Source organism: Canis lupus, chromosome 4 (genome assembly GCF_048164855.1).
Source record: "Canis lupus baileyi chromosome 4, mCanLup2.hap1, whole genome shotgun sequence".
Classification (NCBI taxonomy): domain Eukaryota; kingdom Metazoa; phylum Chordata; class Mammalia; order Carnivora; family Canidae; genus Canis; species Canis lupus.
In genome coordinates this window covers 45,950,584-45,967,654 of record NC_132841.1, presented here as the reverse complement: position 1 = coordinate 45,967,654, position 17,071 = coordinate 45,950,584, and the positions used below count along the sequence as shown (strand labels likewise).

General features: G+C 36.1%; 1 long non-coding RNA gene across 4 annotated transcripts in view; it reads left to right on the top strand.

Moving 5' to 3' along the window:
• LOC140632337 (uncharacterized) overlaps positions 1-17,071 on the top strand; it is a 138,350-nt gene that overhangs the window by 58,563 nt on the left and 62,716 nt on the right. Inside the window, exon 3 of one of the 4 annotated variants that reach the window (XR_012029856.1) lies at positions 14,842-14,897. The exons of the other annotated variants lie outside the window; for them this stretch is intronic. This is a non-coding gene — a long non-coding RNA (uncharacterized lncRNA). The remainder of the gene's footprint in view (positions 1-14,841; positions 14,898-17,071) is intronic. 4 annotated transcript variants of the gene reach the window in all.

Sequence of the window (17,071 nt, the reverse complement as noted above, 5' to 3'; positions counted from 1 at the left end):
TGTGTTCTTTTTCTTCACTCCAGCACAGAGATTGGAATAATCCCCTTGTCAGAGGAGATGGATGGCGTACATTCGGGATTCTGCAGGGCATTAAGTAGTTGTTGCCATGTCAAACAACTCTCTCCTGTTATTAATACTGAATAAAATCAACATTCTTCTCCTTATTTCCTTGGCTGGAGCATATATGCATATACATGCTCATATATTCCCCTCCATTCTCAATCCTCCTTCCTATCTTTTCATTCTTAGCATTTGTTGTAGTACTTACTCTATCGGGGGTTTTCTTTTCAGCAACTTCTCTCCCTTTTTAGATGTTAGCTGAAGAAACCCTGACTTCATTTCATTTTTTTCCCCTTCCTTTGGCCATTTTATAAGGGAAAGAACATGTTTCTGTCATTCTCCCTCAAGTGGACTTATTTGCTAGGAGCAGTCTGTTCCTGTGATAGCCATGTCTGGATGAAAGGGAAAAGGAGCACTCAGTATGGGCAGATATAAGTCTGGAGAGGGCTGTAGTGAGGATGACTTCAGCTGCTACTCAATTGAGCCTCCCCTGCATAACACTTGATAAGACAGCAGAGCTGATCTTGTGGGCTTTCCTCTTGATCAGCCTCCTCCAGTTCCAGGAGGGGGACTGGGACAGAGCTAATTAGCATGCTACAGGAAGTGTGTAATGACTCAGTGAGCTAAGTGTCCAACTCTTGATTTCCACTCAGGTTGTGGTCTCAAGGCAATGGGATCCAGCCCCACATTGGGTTCTGTGCTCAGCAGGAAGTCTACTTAAGATTCTCTCTCTCCCTCTGCTCCCCCTGCAAAATAAATAAATAAATCTTAACAACAATGACAAAAAAGAATTGTGTAATAGTCTAACAATGATTAAACCAGTAGTTCTATGTCACTTGGTAATGTTTGGGGCAGGTAGAGCACACCCTCCTCAATGAGTTCATGAAGAATGAAGTGGGGGCACCTGGGTGGCTCAGTCAGTTAAGCATCTGCCTTTGGCTCAGGTCATGATCTCAGGGCCCTGGGATTGAGATCATGCTCAATCAGAGATCCCTGCTCAGCAAGGAGTCTACTTGTCCTTCTGCTCCTCCCCCGGCTGGTACTCTCACTCTCTCAACTAAATAAACAAAATCTTAAAAAAAAAAAAAAAAAGAATGAAGTGAAAGTTTCTGATAATACTGGGAAATGATTTTGAGGTAAATGAGGTCTAGAATAGTAGCAGCAGCAACAATGGTAAGACTAAAAGCAAAATAATTGGTAGTAGTAATAATGGTAGTAGAAGTGCTGGTGATTGTAACAGTGGTAGCAAGACTGAATTTCTATTGAATATTTATTATATGGAAGGCACTATTCTAAGTGCCTTATGTGAATTCCCTTGTTGAATCTCTGTAGCTATTAGGAGACTACTACTATACTTCACAGAGAAGGAACTGAGGTAAAGAGAAATAATTTGCTTTGTTAAGGTCACATAAAGTAATATGTATTTGAGGAGGGATTCAAACAGAAGTCTTTCCTACTCCAAAAGTGAAGCTTTTTTCCCTGATTCATACTGTCTTGTATTGTGTTATGTAAATTTGTGCAGAGTTTTGTGAAAATCTTAAGGAATTGAGATTCTTCCTCACTAGGAGAGTCTGTTTTAGAGTTCAGGTTTTGAACCACCATAAATGTAATCTTTCTTAAAACTAACATTTTGTAGTATTGTATGAAAGATACTGGAGAGGAGTATGGCAGGGTCTGTGTCCATTCAGTGTGACACATTTGCATGGCATATGCCTCCAGGATTACTTAAAAGGAGGACACCGAGTTAAGATAGCCTTACTGTTGTTAGCCTATGTCGATTTAGCTTCATAGTTCTCGCCTTATTATCATTTTACATATTCACTGAGCAAATTTCTGATCTTTATTTAAGTAGGCCTTTCTCCTGGGAAAGAACATGCTGACCAGCTATTTTAATATTGGGCTCCACAGCCATTATACATTCTATTACTCATTATTTAATTGACTTGCTTGTACCAATTAATTTTGGGTTTGAGATACCTTGAGATGATTGTCTTCCCCCTCCAAGGAATTAATCACATATGGATATATTGATGATCAAAAACAAAGATCTATAGAAGCAACACAGACATTGGAAAGGTTTTTATACATATTAGTGGCATTAGAGTTATCACCTTATAGTCTATTAAATGTTCTTACATATATTACACTTATTTAGATGGTCTTTGTTGATATCTATGTGAAACTAGGCTATTAAAGCACAAGAGCATGGACCATGTCTTTATTCATCAGTAAGTCCCCCAAAACTGGCATCGAAGCTGGCATATTATAGGTTTTTGATAATCATCTGTAAAATGATCAAATGCTCTTGTCTGATCCTCACCAAGTCTTTAATATAGGTAGAGAAGGTTATGTTATCTCTATTTTACAAATGAGCTAACTAGGGCAGAGGAAAGTTGAGCAATTTGATCATGGTTCAATATAAGTGATCAATTACTAAATCCACAATATTTTCATTTTTATTATTTTGCACTGTAGCAAACAATGGTGAGTATTATGAGTCCCCAGACTTATAGTTTCCAGGGCTCACTTTCCAAAACAAACAAACAAAACAAAACGACGCTGCCAAGTACAAAATCAGGTAGAGTTTAAGAGACTTGTGCAAGTACTTAAGCTTGAAACTTAAGCTTTATTTGGTTCATGTTTTATCTGTCTTGGATATGCTAGTTTTTCATTGTTGTTCTAATAATCAGTTGTTAAAGGCTCTGCCAGACCCCAAGAGAAATGTGATTTTTTTTTTCTTATAGAATTTTTACAAAAATTTCCTTCTTGGAGAAATGGCAGTTCTTTTATCCTGACACACTTCCTTAAGTCAGGGCATCAGATGCAGAATAATCATAAAACCAAGATTCCCTATGGCTGGGGTGTTTCATGTAACATCTTTAGTGATGTGTCTGATTTAGATATGTGGGAGTTGAGGGATTTAGGGGAGTAGAATCATGTCATTGAAGGTCCATGAATAGTAAAGCATAAAGAATATAGAGAGAACCCAGAATCAGAGAGATTAATGTGGGCTGTGGAGAAGAAAAATCCAGGATGAGGTGGGAGGGTAGGTTTGGTCTCCAATCCTTAAAGACTGATGAAAATGTCTGGACCTTAGATAATAGGCCCTGGGAAGTAATAGATTTTTGAGTTAGGTGATGATACGATAAAAATTATATGTCAAGAAGAAAAACCCTAAAGCATTGTTAAGATGCAATATGTTAGCACTACATTTCAGTCACAGAGTAAAGGAAAGAGGAAATCTTGGAAAATCAAAAACATTATTACTCCACCAGGAATAATCACACTGAAATTATCAGCCAAAAATCTTGTCCCTTGGCACCACTGTTTATGTGGCCTTTCTCATACCATACCTGGAACTCTTTCTCAGACTCTTTTTGGCTTTTCCTCTCTGAGTTCCCTAAATCTCTATGCTGAGTCATTGCCTTTTCTCTGACTACATAGTTTCATCACTTTCAATATTATCCATGTGTTGATGACTCCCCAAATCCATATCTCCAGCCTCCACCTTTTATTTAAGATCTAGACTCATTTAACCAAGAACCCCATCTACATGTCAGACAAGATTGATTGATTGATTGATTGATAAAGATTTTATTCATTTGTCGTGTTTGACAGTATTTTTAAAATCAGTATATCTAAATAAAATCTCTGAATTTGTGTCCATGTGTTGTCTCTGCCCCCAACCTATAACTCTCCTAGCTTTCCCTGTCAGAGAAAATACTTCCGCATTAACTCAGCTACCCATATCAGAAATCTAATAGTTAAACTGAATTAATTACTTTCCTTCATTCCTTCATACCCCACATTCAATTCATTAATAATTTGCTATTGATAAAATATATTTTGATTAAAAAAAAGCCATCCTCTAAGGATTCTGGATATACATTAGCAGCAGAAATAGCAGAGGTGTAAAATCTCATGAAACACCACATTAAAAACAGACAAAGCACCTAGAGAGCAAACCAAAAATCCATAGATAATATTCACTATAGATTTAGACAACAGTGTCCCCTGATCTCCAAAATATAGTGAGAAGATTATAATCTGTAGGCAGCATTTCCCACTAAATTAAACCTCCTACAGAGCTCATTTTAGGTCTGGGGCAGGAAATACACAAGCTAGGCCTGGGTTATTTTGTGATTCCAGATACCAAGGAATCTATCCAAGCCTGCTTTGGGGTCATGTTGAAATAATGCTATAACCATTCTGAATAGTCATTGGCTAAATATGGGTCTTTGAACTTCTTTGAAATAATAATTGCAGAGGCACTTCGGTGGCTTGATCAGTTAAGCATCTGCTTTCGGCTTGGGTCATGATCCCAGGGTCCTGGCATCCAGCCCTGCATCAAGCTCTCTGCTCAATGGGGAGCCTGCTTCTCTGCCTATTTGTGCTTTCTCTCTCTCATCAGATAAATTTTTTAAAAAATTTAAAGAATAATAATTGAAATATATCAAAATCTAACAAATATTGTTTAAATCCATGAGTTGAAAATGATATTTTTTCAATTAGTCCCACCCCTTTCTCTTGCAAAATGAGTAGAATAAAGAGCAGTCTCTCTATATATACACTGCCTTTCTTACACAGACATGTATAACCATACTTCCCTGAACATGCCTGATCTCTATATACATTGCCCTTCTCAAAGATAATTATTGACCAACCAATAATTTCTTTTTTTTCATTTTTTTATTTATTTATTTTGAATCTATATATTTTAAAAAATCACTTTTTTTGATATATAGTTTTGGCAAATGTATAGACCCGGGCCAGCACTTTCATCATCAAAATATAGAATAGGTCCATCAACTCAAAATATTTGCTTGTTGATGCTCCTCCTTGCCATCAACCCCTGGAAATCACTTACTTGTTTTCAATCCCTATTGTTTTGACTTTTCTAGAACAGCATGTAAATGGAATGATACAGTCTGTAGTCACTTGAGTCTGGATTCCTTCATATACCATAATTCATTTGAGATTGATCTACATTGTGTTTATAAGGAGTATGTTTTTTATCATTGCTAAGTAAGATTATATGGATATACCATAGCCTGTTTATATATTCACCAGTTATAGAACATTTGGATTATTTTCAGTTTGACTTATTATGAAGAGAGCCACTATAAGTATCCATTTATCCAATGAAAACAAAAGTTTTCATTGTCTTATGTAAATACCTAGCAGTAAGATTGCTAGGTTACATTGTTGTAAGTGTATGCTTAACTTTATAAGAATTTCCCAAACCTGCTTTCTAAAGTGGCTAAACCATTGTAATATTTAAAAAGAAAGAAAGAAGAAAGAGAAAGAAGAAAGAAGAAAGAAAGAAAGAAAGAAAAGAAAGAAAGAACAAAAGAAAGAAAAAGGAAGGAAGAAGGAAGGAAGGAAGGAAGGAAGGAAGGAAGGAAGGAAGGAAGGAAGGAAGGAAGGACAAACAAATGTGTCATGTTTGGAAGATGATGAGGAAGCAATTTGTTATCTTCAAAACTATCATATTAGTGGTAACTGAACTATACCATTGGGTAACCAAATAGCAGATAAGAAGTGTCTCTTACTAAAGTATTTCTGCTAAGAAATGAATTATCAGATTAAAATATATCACCATTTTTCAATTTCTAATTGAATATTAGGCATAGATTAAGTATTGAGCATTAAATATAAATAATTATTGGCATCACTAAAAGAAACATATCAGACATAATGTGCCTCCTAATGAAAGAACACAAAACTACTACCAATCTTGATAAAGGATCAAATCCAAGTCTGATGAAGCCTCTAGATCCAGCTGCCAATTTTCAGGAAGAACAGAGGACAGAGGATCACAAGTGTCCAACTGCACCATGTTTATGCAATCAACAAACTCCAGATCAAGGAAATCTTCATTTTAAATATCTCAGGACTTTTAACAAATATTTTTAGAAAGGATGAGGAAAGCTATAATTTCAAGGAGGCTTGTAAGATGCATGAACTTTAAGAAAAAAATTGACCTAGTCCCAACTAAGTTGGCTAGGGATGCACACTAGGTGATAAAAATATAAAATTGGGAGGAAGAGATAAGGGTAAAAGTGAGAGTAGTGCTAATTTTAAGAGAGGAAAAGGATTTTGAGAATGTGAACATGAGATTAGCGAAAGAAAAATTATCTGAAACAGACCCTTGCACAATATCACTCTTTATAAGGTAGGAGAACAAATAATAACTAAAGAAGGAATATTTAGAAGTGTTGGGGGCAGCCCCGGTGGTGCAGCAGTTTAGCGCAACCTGCAGCCCGGGGTGTGATGCTGGGGACCCAGTATTGAGTCCCACATTGGGCTCCCTGCATGGAGCCTGCTTCTCCCTCTGCCTGTGTCTCTGCCTCTCTCTCTCTCTCTCTCTCTGTCTGTCTCTCTCTTTTCTCTCTCTCTCTGAATAAATAAAATCTTTAAAAAAAAAATAGAAGTGTTGAGCAAGAATCCTACGTGTTTAGTGTTGCAGTCGTTTCAGCCAGACAGTATTCTCAAGAAAGTACTCTTCAAGCTATAAACTTCTTCATAAATCTCTAGTAGGATCAACCTGAAAAGGAAATTTGGGGTTTGGACTTTGGAGAGACCTGGGTGACCAAGAAGCTCTTTTCCAGAAGTGGTAGGGGAGGCAAATTGAGAATAAAGATAAAGCAACCAAGTATCTTTTGTTTAAGATGTGTTCCAAATTTTCCTTCAACACTCCATTAAAAAAAAAACAACAACAACAACAACATGAAATATATTAGATATTGGACCAGATATACTAGGATCTTAGTTATTTATTGAATAAATGAATGAAAAAGATCAAAGATGTTTTGGAAGAACCTGAGATAAAGGTTGTAGGAATGATAACACTGGATAGAGTGTGAATTGGTACCTGCTTAACAGGATTTTGTGAGCCATGTAAGACTTCCTCCCAAAAGTCAAAAATTAAACTTGTGAAAGCAATCAATATAAATTTGAGGGAAGGCAGAAGCATCAGCTGATGCTCACATTAAAACAAATACTTTCTCAAAATTAGTTCAGAATCTACTTTGTGCATATATTTCTAGCTCCAGCAATTAGTTGTTTTATTTGCAAATAAAGCACTTTCTACAAAGCACATTTCCATCCACATAACAAAGCTCAATAAAGTGTTTTATTCCCTGCTGGCCACTATTACAGTTCTATTTTTTAATCAGCAGATGTTCACTTATTTCTAACTAGGTATAAACATGGCATTGAATGATATCACTGTGGTTCATAGATGTGTGCCTTGCTTATCTGAGGTTTAGCACCCTTTTCTCTTCTCTTCTGAGAAGTAAACAGCCTGCAAAGTACTGAAGTACAGAACATTTGATTTAAGGTGGATACATTAGTTTGCATAATGGATTAAAACTTAGAAAAGTAAAAGTGAAACTCATAACCCTGCCATGAGAAATCTACTCATTGCTGTTGATGCCTACAAGGGACTTGCCATTCCCGTAACTTTTTGCTTCTTTGAAAATATGGATATGGTCTAGTGAATTGAAAAGAAAAAAAAATCTATAATGTCGATAGAAAAATCAAACACAAAATTTAGGATAAAAACATCAAAGGAAATAGATGTCTGCTTTTATCTCTTGTTATAAGAAAACACTTCAAAGAAAATCAAACTACTCTCTTTTCACTTCATTGCATAAGGTTTCCATGGATAATTCTTACATAGATCATGCCAGCCATGTTTGGACATGATATAACACATTTGGTGGACATTTCATTCATAAAACTTCTCTCTCAATATACACTACACAGGTGGTTTCTTTGGATATTGGGGTATTTATTTCAACCCACTGGCTTATTCATGCTTTCATTAATGTTTCAAACTACCTGAATTACATTTTTTTTGCAAATATTTCTCCCAACTTGATATATTTCTGGATAAATTGATTCCTAGACAAAGAAGCTGCAACAAAACCAGAATCACATCTCTATCTCAAGTCTCTATTCTTCCTCCTTCCTTTTAATGCAATCTACAGATGTAGTAGCTTCTACTTAGCCACATGTAATGCAATATTTATTACAAGTAAAGCTTTGATTCCATTAATCTGGTGTGCTCATCAGCTTCAGTTCAGAAAACTTTATCTTTTAGACTATCTGAAATTGTGACAAAGATTTTAAAGTCATTAGCATTTAGGTCTGTGTTTCTTAAATTTGAGCATATTTAATTATTATTCGGCAAACTCCCGTAGAGCGGCAGGACTGTTCTCAGTGTATTACAATTGTTAACTCATTTAATGTGCATAACAGTCGTATGAGGTAGATACCATTAATATCCCCATTTTGCAGATGAGGAAGCTGAAGCACACATCTAAGTAATTTGTGTATGGTAAATTGTTGAGCTGAGTACAGGAACACAGCCAGATTGACTCCAGAATCTATAACTATTATGCTAGTCATAAGAATATCTGGCCATGCTTGTTTACATACAGATTCTAGGGTCACATCACTAGGAATTCAATCCCATGTGCTCGAGGCCCAAGAGTTTATATGATTTCCTGCATTTGTTCGCTTAATGAGCAAGCACCTTCAATGTAGCTAACCTGATACAGTTATTTCATATATTTCATTTTTAAAGGGAAACACTGGTTTCCATAAGTCCTCTAGTCCTGGTTCCCTGCATTTTAAATGTCACTGTACACCTGCATTTATTTTACCCGTGGGCAGAAGAAAGGACTTACTACACTGTGTGAGTTTTATAGGTGCCAAGATCCCATATGCTTCCCAAGCCCTTTGGTTTCAAATGTAATTCCAATATTTTTCTTCACCTAAACTGGTTTCTTATGAAAACGCAACATCTCTTCTTAAGTGTAATAACACTTACAGTGTTAATCTATCATTTGTGCACTTAGTGTAAACGAAAAATTAGAAAACAAGCACTGAGAACAGGGTTTAGAGTGGGGAGTGTGAATGTAAGGGTTGCCTAATAAGGGAATGGGAGAGAAGGGCCTGGCAGATGCCACCAAAAATATGGAATGAACAGCCCAGGAGGATGCTAAGGATAGCTATGGATCCTTGGTTTGGCCAAGGGTTGGCTATGTTGCTAATACAGATATGTGGTTTTTAAAACCTTATCAGTCAGCTTCAGGTAATACCTGTCCTTAGAATCTGCCTCTCTGGGTGACATACCTCTTTGTCAGTAACTCATTTATAGATTTTGCTGCCAGTGAATTTCATTATCTAAACTCTTTAGGCAAATAGGTTGTAAAGTAGCCCAGTTTGGAGATGCATTTCAGTATTGATCATGCTGAGGCTATGTACAGTAAGGAAGCTAAAAATCTTCATGTCAGATCAAATGCTTTTGAATCAGTTGGGAAAAGGGATGGAACACAAAGATCCTGAGTACACTTTCTTTCCATTTAGCACCTCTATGAAATAGAGGGAGAAACAGAACCTAACTACTCAACCATTCCTATTTTAGCTGGTTTTAAGCCAGGGTTGATTGTGAAATTTGACAGTTATAGTGTTTCTCACATGATTAGTAGTAACAGTCCCTAAAAGCTAAATCTCTTTAAAAAGTAACCACTACGCTGCTGTTATATGGCTACGTTTAGCCAGTTGTAAACTAGTCCCATTTCAGCTCAGGTTAAATTTTCAGTATACTGCTATAGGATAAGAAGTGTAATTGTTCCAGTCACTGTAATTTGAAATAATTGATTTCGGCGTTACATCATAGTTTTTGCAAACCAGCAAGTAAGAAGGACACTTGTAGTATTACAGTAACTATAGTTTTTCACCACCAACTTGTAAGCATTTCCCCCACTCCTGGGAGTACTAATGTCTGGCTATGTCTTTGAAAGTAAATGCTACCTTTGCTCCAGCATGTTCCAAGTCTTTTTCACTGTAGTGAATAAAGGGAAGGAATTAAAGAGCATTTAGTCATCCCAAAGGTCAAAAAGAATATTGTAATTCCAGAAAACTTCACTTTGCAGCTAAAACCCTTCATTGTTTTGGCTTGGCAGCTTTACTGGAGGGGACAATTTTTGAGACTGAATTATAGCACTGAACATGCATTAAACACAACAGGCTTGCTATTGTCAAATTATTTATGCCATTTATGAATTTTAGCAGTTTGACCATAAAGAACAAATACTCAAGACCTTTATGAAAAGAAAAATTCAGAAATACTGAAACTATTCATTGGCTTCTTGTAACTCAAGCCCAAATTTTTTATTGAGTTAGAGAAAGAATATTAATAATGGAGAATTAGAAAGACACATCATACCTTGAACATTTGTATAGGGTTCTATTTAAGTTTCTATGGCATAATGCAGAACTGCATGGCATAGTGTGAAGACCATTATATTTTTTTAATAACACGGGCCTAGGCCCGAAACCAGTATATCCTTACTGTAGGACTATTATCAACTTCTAAGATTCTGTGGCTCATCTTTGAAATAGAAATAAAAATATTACCTATCTCATGTTTCATTGTATAAACCACAGTAGAAACAGCCCATAAAGAGGGCAGCATAGTATCAAGTACTGATTTAGAACACAATAAATGTCATCTATTATTGTCACTATCATCATCATCATCATCATCATCATCAGCATCATCATTATTGCCACAGTTTTTATGGTAATTCAATTAATTTAATTTTTCTGGAAAAATTTGATAAATTGAACACTGTGGCAAAGAATGAAATAGAGGTGACATATCTGTTTCAAAGTCAAAGCCAGGGTGTGTTCAATTTGATGAGATATTACCTAATTTACTGTAATGCTACTATGATGTAACCCCTTAGCCAATTATGTCGAATTTCGGAGACTGGAACAATTAGACTTTTCTTCAATAGCAATGTTCCAGCTACAGAAGTTTCTGTTTATGATTGTGCACACTAGACTATAATTGTAATCTTCTTTTGATATTAGTTATAGCCATTTGACTGGGTTCTAGCAAATGAAAAGTGGTTGAAAGTGGCATATGCCACTTATGGTTAACACATAAATACCTTTCACCATACTATGATCTGTCTCTTTCCCCATCTGCTAGCTGGAAATTAGCACCCATCCATATACTAAAGATAGATCCTAGTACCTAGTTCCTGAATAATACTTGAGCAGAGCTTCCCTACAGGAGCAAACATAAGATACCATCAGCTGTAATTTATGTTAGAGAGAAACAAATTTATGTAACTTATGCTACTAAGCTTTGAGAGTTAATTAACTAGGGCAACAATTAGTGGCTTGAGCGATACAAGCATACTTGTTTACCTTTCTTCCTTCTGAAACATACATTTAAAAATCACAATACAGGAGGGGACCTGGATGGCTCTGTCATTTATGATTTTGGCTCAAGTCGTTATCTCAGGATGTTGGGAATCAGTTCAGTGGGGAGTCTGCTTGGGATCCTCTTTCTCCCTCTCCCACTGTTCCATATCCCCTACTTTCTCTCTCTCTCTCTCTCTCTCTCTCTCTCAAATAAATAAATCTAAAAAATCATAATACAGGTATTTTTAATTGTAATATTGAAAAGCAGGAAGTGCAAGGTGATTGATTTAGTAGATTAGGAAAAATATCAAACCAAGGGAAAATTGTTTGTAATCTAGAATTCTTCTCTTATTCAAACTATCAAGTAAGAGTGAAAAGCATAACATGCACATTTTCAGATTTGTGGTCTTATTGTAATATCCCCCAAAATGTTGAAGAATATTCTCTATCAACAGAAGGAAACAATTAAGAATAATATCCATGAACTAGAACGTTGAATGTAGGAGAGAGGCAATGGGAATTCCCAGGATGACATTAATGAGAGGTACCAAAAAGATAACTGTACAGCAGTCCTAGAAATCAGCCAGACCACAGTGAGGAAAGAAACAAATGTAATTATTAGTCACCTTAGTCTCTGTGTGTGAAAAAGTACTAGGCACATAGGAAACTGGTCACATGGGACGCCTGAGTGGCTCAGCGGTTGAGCGTCTGCCTTTGGCTCAGAGCGTCATCCTGGTCCCGGGATGAAGTCCCACATCTGGCTTCCTGCATGGGGCCCAGTTCTCCCTCTGCTTCTGTCTCTGCCTCTCCCTTTCCGTGACTCTCATGAATAAATAAATGATGGAAACTGGACACATGAAAAATGAGACAATAAGGCAAAATACTGCATGAAAAAATAAATGCATTCACATCATATAAACATGATTCTACTGTGGTTAATATTTGCATAATAAATGTGACATAGTTTTAAATAATCTAATAAAAAATTATGACGCAGTTACATTAAAAGTCTGGGAAGGTGTGTGTGTGTGTGTGTGTGTGTGTGTCTGTTAAGAGAGTATTTAGATAAGGTGCATCCTGGGCACCTAGGTGGTTCAGTCAGTTGAGCACCCAATTCTTGGTTTCAGCTCAGGTCATGGTTTCAGAGTCGAGAGATCAAGCCCCACCTTGGGCTCCCCATTCATAGGGAAATCTGCTTGACATTCTCTCCCTCCTCTCACTCTCCCCCAACTCACTCGTGCTCTCTCTCTAAAATAAATACATCTTTTTAAAAGGCACATCTTTATTTTTCAAAGTAGGGAATACTTAGAAAATATTTAAAACTGAAAAATTATACCTAAAGCCATAGCTTGACAATGTTCTCTAGAAAAGGGAAAGTAAATGTCACCTGAATGTAAGGTAAGATAACATAAGGTAAGGCAAGGTAAATGTAACTTGAGAAATAGATTAAAGCATGGAAAACTGTATTCTTTGGAAACAGGAATCAAGGTTGGGATGGGGGAAATGGGGAAAACTTGCAGAACTAGTGAATTTGTAACATTATATACATGTAAATTTGACTTGAGAAATTAAATATGTTTGTCGATGTCACATACCTTTTCTTGTCCAAAGATCTTGTTTTCCTTTGCCTTCTTTAGTCCAACTCTCTAGCTCTCCCTGCACTCTGCTGATGATATGCAGGAATTACCTACAGGCCTTTTAAAATACAGCTTCTCTGGCCCATCTAGAACTGGATTTTTTGATGGTAGACCAAAGTGTTAGTGTTTTTTAACATCACTACTTAGGCCATTCCAACACTTACTTGGTTGGGAATTGTTCCACTAAATTGTGAAGAGGGTTATTAACATGACTTATACTAGACAATGTTTATTGAGCATTTATCATGTATCAGGAACTATTCCAAGTACTTTACATGTGTCTGTCTATTCCTTAAAGTATCATGAAGTGTATATGATTTTTCTTTTATTTACAGAAGAGGTTCAGAGAGGTTAAGTAAAGTCACATAGGTCAATAGTGGTAAAAGCCTGATGCAAACCCATAACTGATTATGGATTTGAGAAATGTTTAATCACTATTCTATACTATTATGTTCTGCTGGTCTTACAACATTCCCCTCATAATTGTGATTACTCTATGGTCTGGAAGGGCCTGGCTCAACTAGATCTTGAAAAATGTTGTCAGTGATCATCATGAATTATGTTAATTAATGTCTCCTAATACTGTTTGCATTCTTAACTATAGAATGAAAGGTTATAATTTTCTGTTAATGGAATTCCATATTTAGTGAGTCGGTTGACAAAGCTATGTCAGACAGAAAAAGACCTTCAGGAGTCCTGTATTTATAATGTGTAAGTCATCTCATGTACGAGGCATTCCTAAACCTGGCTGATTGGAATTCCCTTGGGGTGCTTCATAAAAACTACTAAACTCCCTGGGAGTATTATTAAAAAAACTACCAAATTAAAATCACTGAGAGTGTAACTTGGCAACTGTAGTTTCAGAACACATCCCTGGCTATTCCATAATCAGCCAGATTTGAAATCATACCACCTATGTAGACAGTCATACCAGTCTTTCATGTTTCTTTGTCATGTTTTTCATCATTAGTAGGAATAACATTCTTATGCTTAGAACAAGGAATTCTAATTACAAATCATCCTCATACTCTACATGAGGGCCTGGTACCAAATATGGAATTAACTAAAGTAGAAAGGCCATATTCATGCATTGAAACAAACATTATTAGAATAAAAATTTGTGGCATTTCTCAATGTGTTCAGAAGATTTTTCAAAGCATTTAAAATGATCTTAAAAATGGTCTAAGTTTTGGTGCTACTTAACAATGAGAGTACATGGTGAAATTTATTTCTATTTTTGTCTAACCACATATTGGCTGTCAAGTTGAGACCCACAACCCGGAACTTCATTTAGAATGTCATTCTACCTTGTTTTGTTCTTTTTGAATATGACCTTTACTTTATCCAAATATCATTTTGTCTGTAAATATTAAAATGAGTTTCTGGCCATTCAGTGTTGCAAAATACGTGAAACACTTTAAAGGATTTTCTGGCTGGCACAGAAGCTCTTATTGTGCAAAGTTAATCTCTTGAAAATGTTTTACTATTGACAGCATTGCTTGCCATAATTAGGCAAGTAAGAGAGTCACTCATGAAGCTGTAACAATTGAGTATTATGCTTTCATCTCAAATAATTTCAAATATTAAATGTTCATAGAATCGGATTTAAAAAAGGTTTCTGCATCTTAAAGGCCACTTAGGCTATAGTGGAATTGCCTAGGCCCAGCATGTGCCAAAATGTTTTTGCATCCTTAGGTAATAAAATTGTGAACTCCTGTGGCTACAAGGGAATTTGAGACATTATCCTGTCCCAAGCTCCCCAGTCCAGCTTTTGGTAAGGAGGTCATTTACCCCATCCCAGACATTTAGGCATTATTACCTGCCTACTGTGGTGTTTAATAACCTCTTCATCAGGAAATGCTTCTACATATCTGAAATTTACTGATTTTTTGTTGTTGTTGTTTTGTTTTTCCAGAATTCTGGTGAGGAAAAATTAAAGGCTGCTTTAAGGTTGAAGGCTCAGGCTGCATAGTGAGTCTTAGAATTTGTTCTCCCCTTTGGCTTGTAGTCCCTCTACATTTTGGTTCTTGGCAGCATACCCAGAGCCATCACATACAGTTATGCAATTTATGCACTGCACAAAAGCACCAAGGAGAATGGTAATGGTGGGGTTGAATTCATAGGCACTGATGTCTAAACTCAACACCTACCAGTGTGTTAGGTCTACCTCCCCACTACCACCACTCCTCCCAAGAGGCATCTTTCCTAATCTTCTGCACCAGGGAGAAGTCCCACAGGGAATGTTTCTATTTTTGTGTTTCTATTTTTGTGTTTGCTTTACCCAGCTTGTTCAAAGGTGCCCTAATAGGAACATTGAAGACAGTGGCTACAATAGTGAGTCTCAGTCCTAGAGGGCCTAGATTTACCTAGGATACTGTGTTGTAGTTGTTGTTGTTATTGTTGTTGTTGTTGTTTTGTATCACAAAAACAATTCTGATTCAGTAAGTCTGGAACAGGATGTTCTTGTTTTTGTTTCATTTTGTTTTGTCCAACAAACACTCCATGTTACTCTGATGCAGGGGGTGCAAAATCATGTTTTCAGAAAAAGGAATTGGGTAGTTTAGCTTTATTAGGTTGGCACCTGGTTGTCTAATCATGCTACTTCCATTGGGATCATAGAGGCTTTGGCTATCTAGTTGGATCTCATTTGATTTGTAGTCAGAAACCAGTAGGAGTATTTCCAGCTATCAGTGAAGTTAACCAGTATCCTTCAATATCCATATAATTCTTGTCATTACAGATTTCACTTTACATATGTATTATTTACACTTTAGGTATTTCCTGCATATAATCTTTCTTTATTCAAAAAGCATTTATTAAGCACAGTACAATGCACTGTACTGCTCAGTACAATGCATGGTATTTGAAAGACACTGATGATCCAGTTACAGTTTAGTAGGCTGCTTCAAATATGCATGAAAATACCCCAAATTAAGGTGTAAAGTAATACATTTCATAAAAATTTCAGTGCTTTAGAATATAGAGAAAATGAATCCTATAGAAAAAAGGATATAATACCATTCACGTTATTGTTACGTGATACATGATTTTATACTATCTACAGAAGCAAAGACAGGATTCAGAGATATTAATAATTGGATTTTTTTAAAAACTATATTCTTCAGTTCATATATTTGATCACTATTTTGCTTTTGGGTGTTATAATAGCACACTGATAAGTCCATTGGCCATCACATTTCATGTGTGCTATATAATTATAAATTTGAAAGTTTTCAGTTAAGATTTTTATCAGATAGATATAAATGCATAGCACAGATTAAAATGATAATTCCTCACAGAGTATGTCTACTCAGGAGCCACTAACTTTCAATTTAGATATTTGTTCCAATATTGATTTTTGTATTGCCATACAAGAAATAAATTCTGATTTAGAGTTGACAGCTTAATGCTTTAAAGATGTTAAATTATTTTGGCTCCAGCAGTTTGTTTTTTAGTTGTTTTGGTGTGTAACAATATGGCCTAGGTTATAATCTTTTTAGACAACCAGTATTTATATTTATTTTTAAAGATTTTATTTATTTATTCATGAGAGACACAGAGAGAGAGAGGCAGAGACATAGGCAGAGGGAGAAGCAGGCTCCATACAGGGAGCCCAATGTGGGACTCCATTCCAGGACTCCAGGATCATGCTATGAGCCAAAAGCAGATGCTTAACTGCTGAGCCACCCACGTGTGCCAAGACTACCAGTATTTAAATAGGGAAAGAAAGGCAGGTTGATTGTTGACCCCTGGGCACTAAAGTAAGAAATCTCATCATCAGACTGTTTTGTAGTTTGTAACCATGTAAGAGGACACCTGTATCTCTCACCTACACAATTGCTCCTATATTACACATGAGATAATATGAGTCAATGAACAATCCTTTAGAAGTTGTATGTAATAAATTTGGACATTTTCTTAACTGATCACAGAATTAGACAAATAGATAAAATTGGTGAGGGTAGGAAAGGTGAATTTGAAAGTTCTTAAAAGCTTTCCTTTCAAAGTACCTGAATTTCTCCTTCATTAAATGGGGATAATAATAGAGGTTTCCTGATGGATTTTTATGAGAGTGAGATGATATGTTGGTCAGTACAGGGCTTGCTAAACACAGAATACATGCTTCAACTTAACCCAAGAGATGT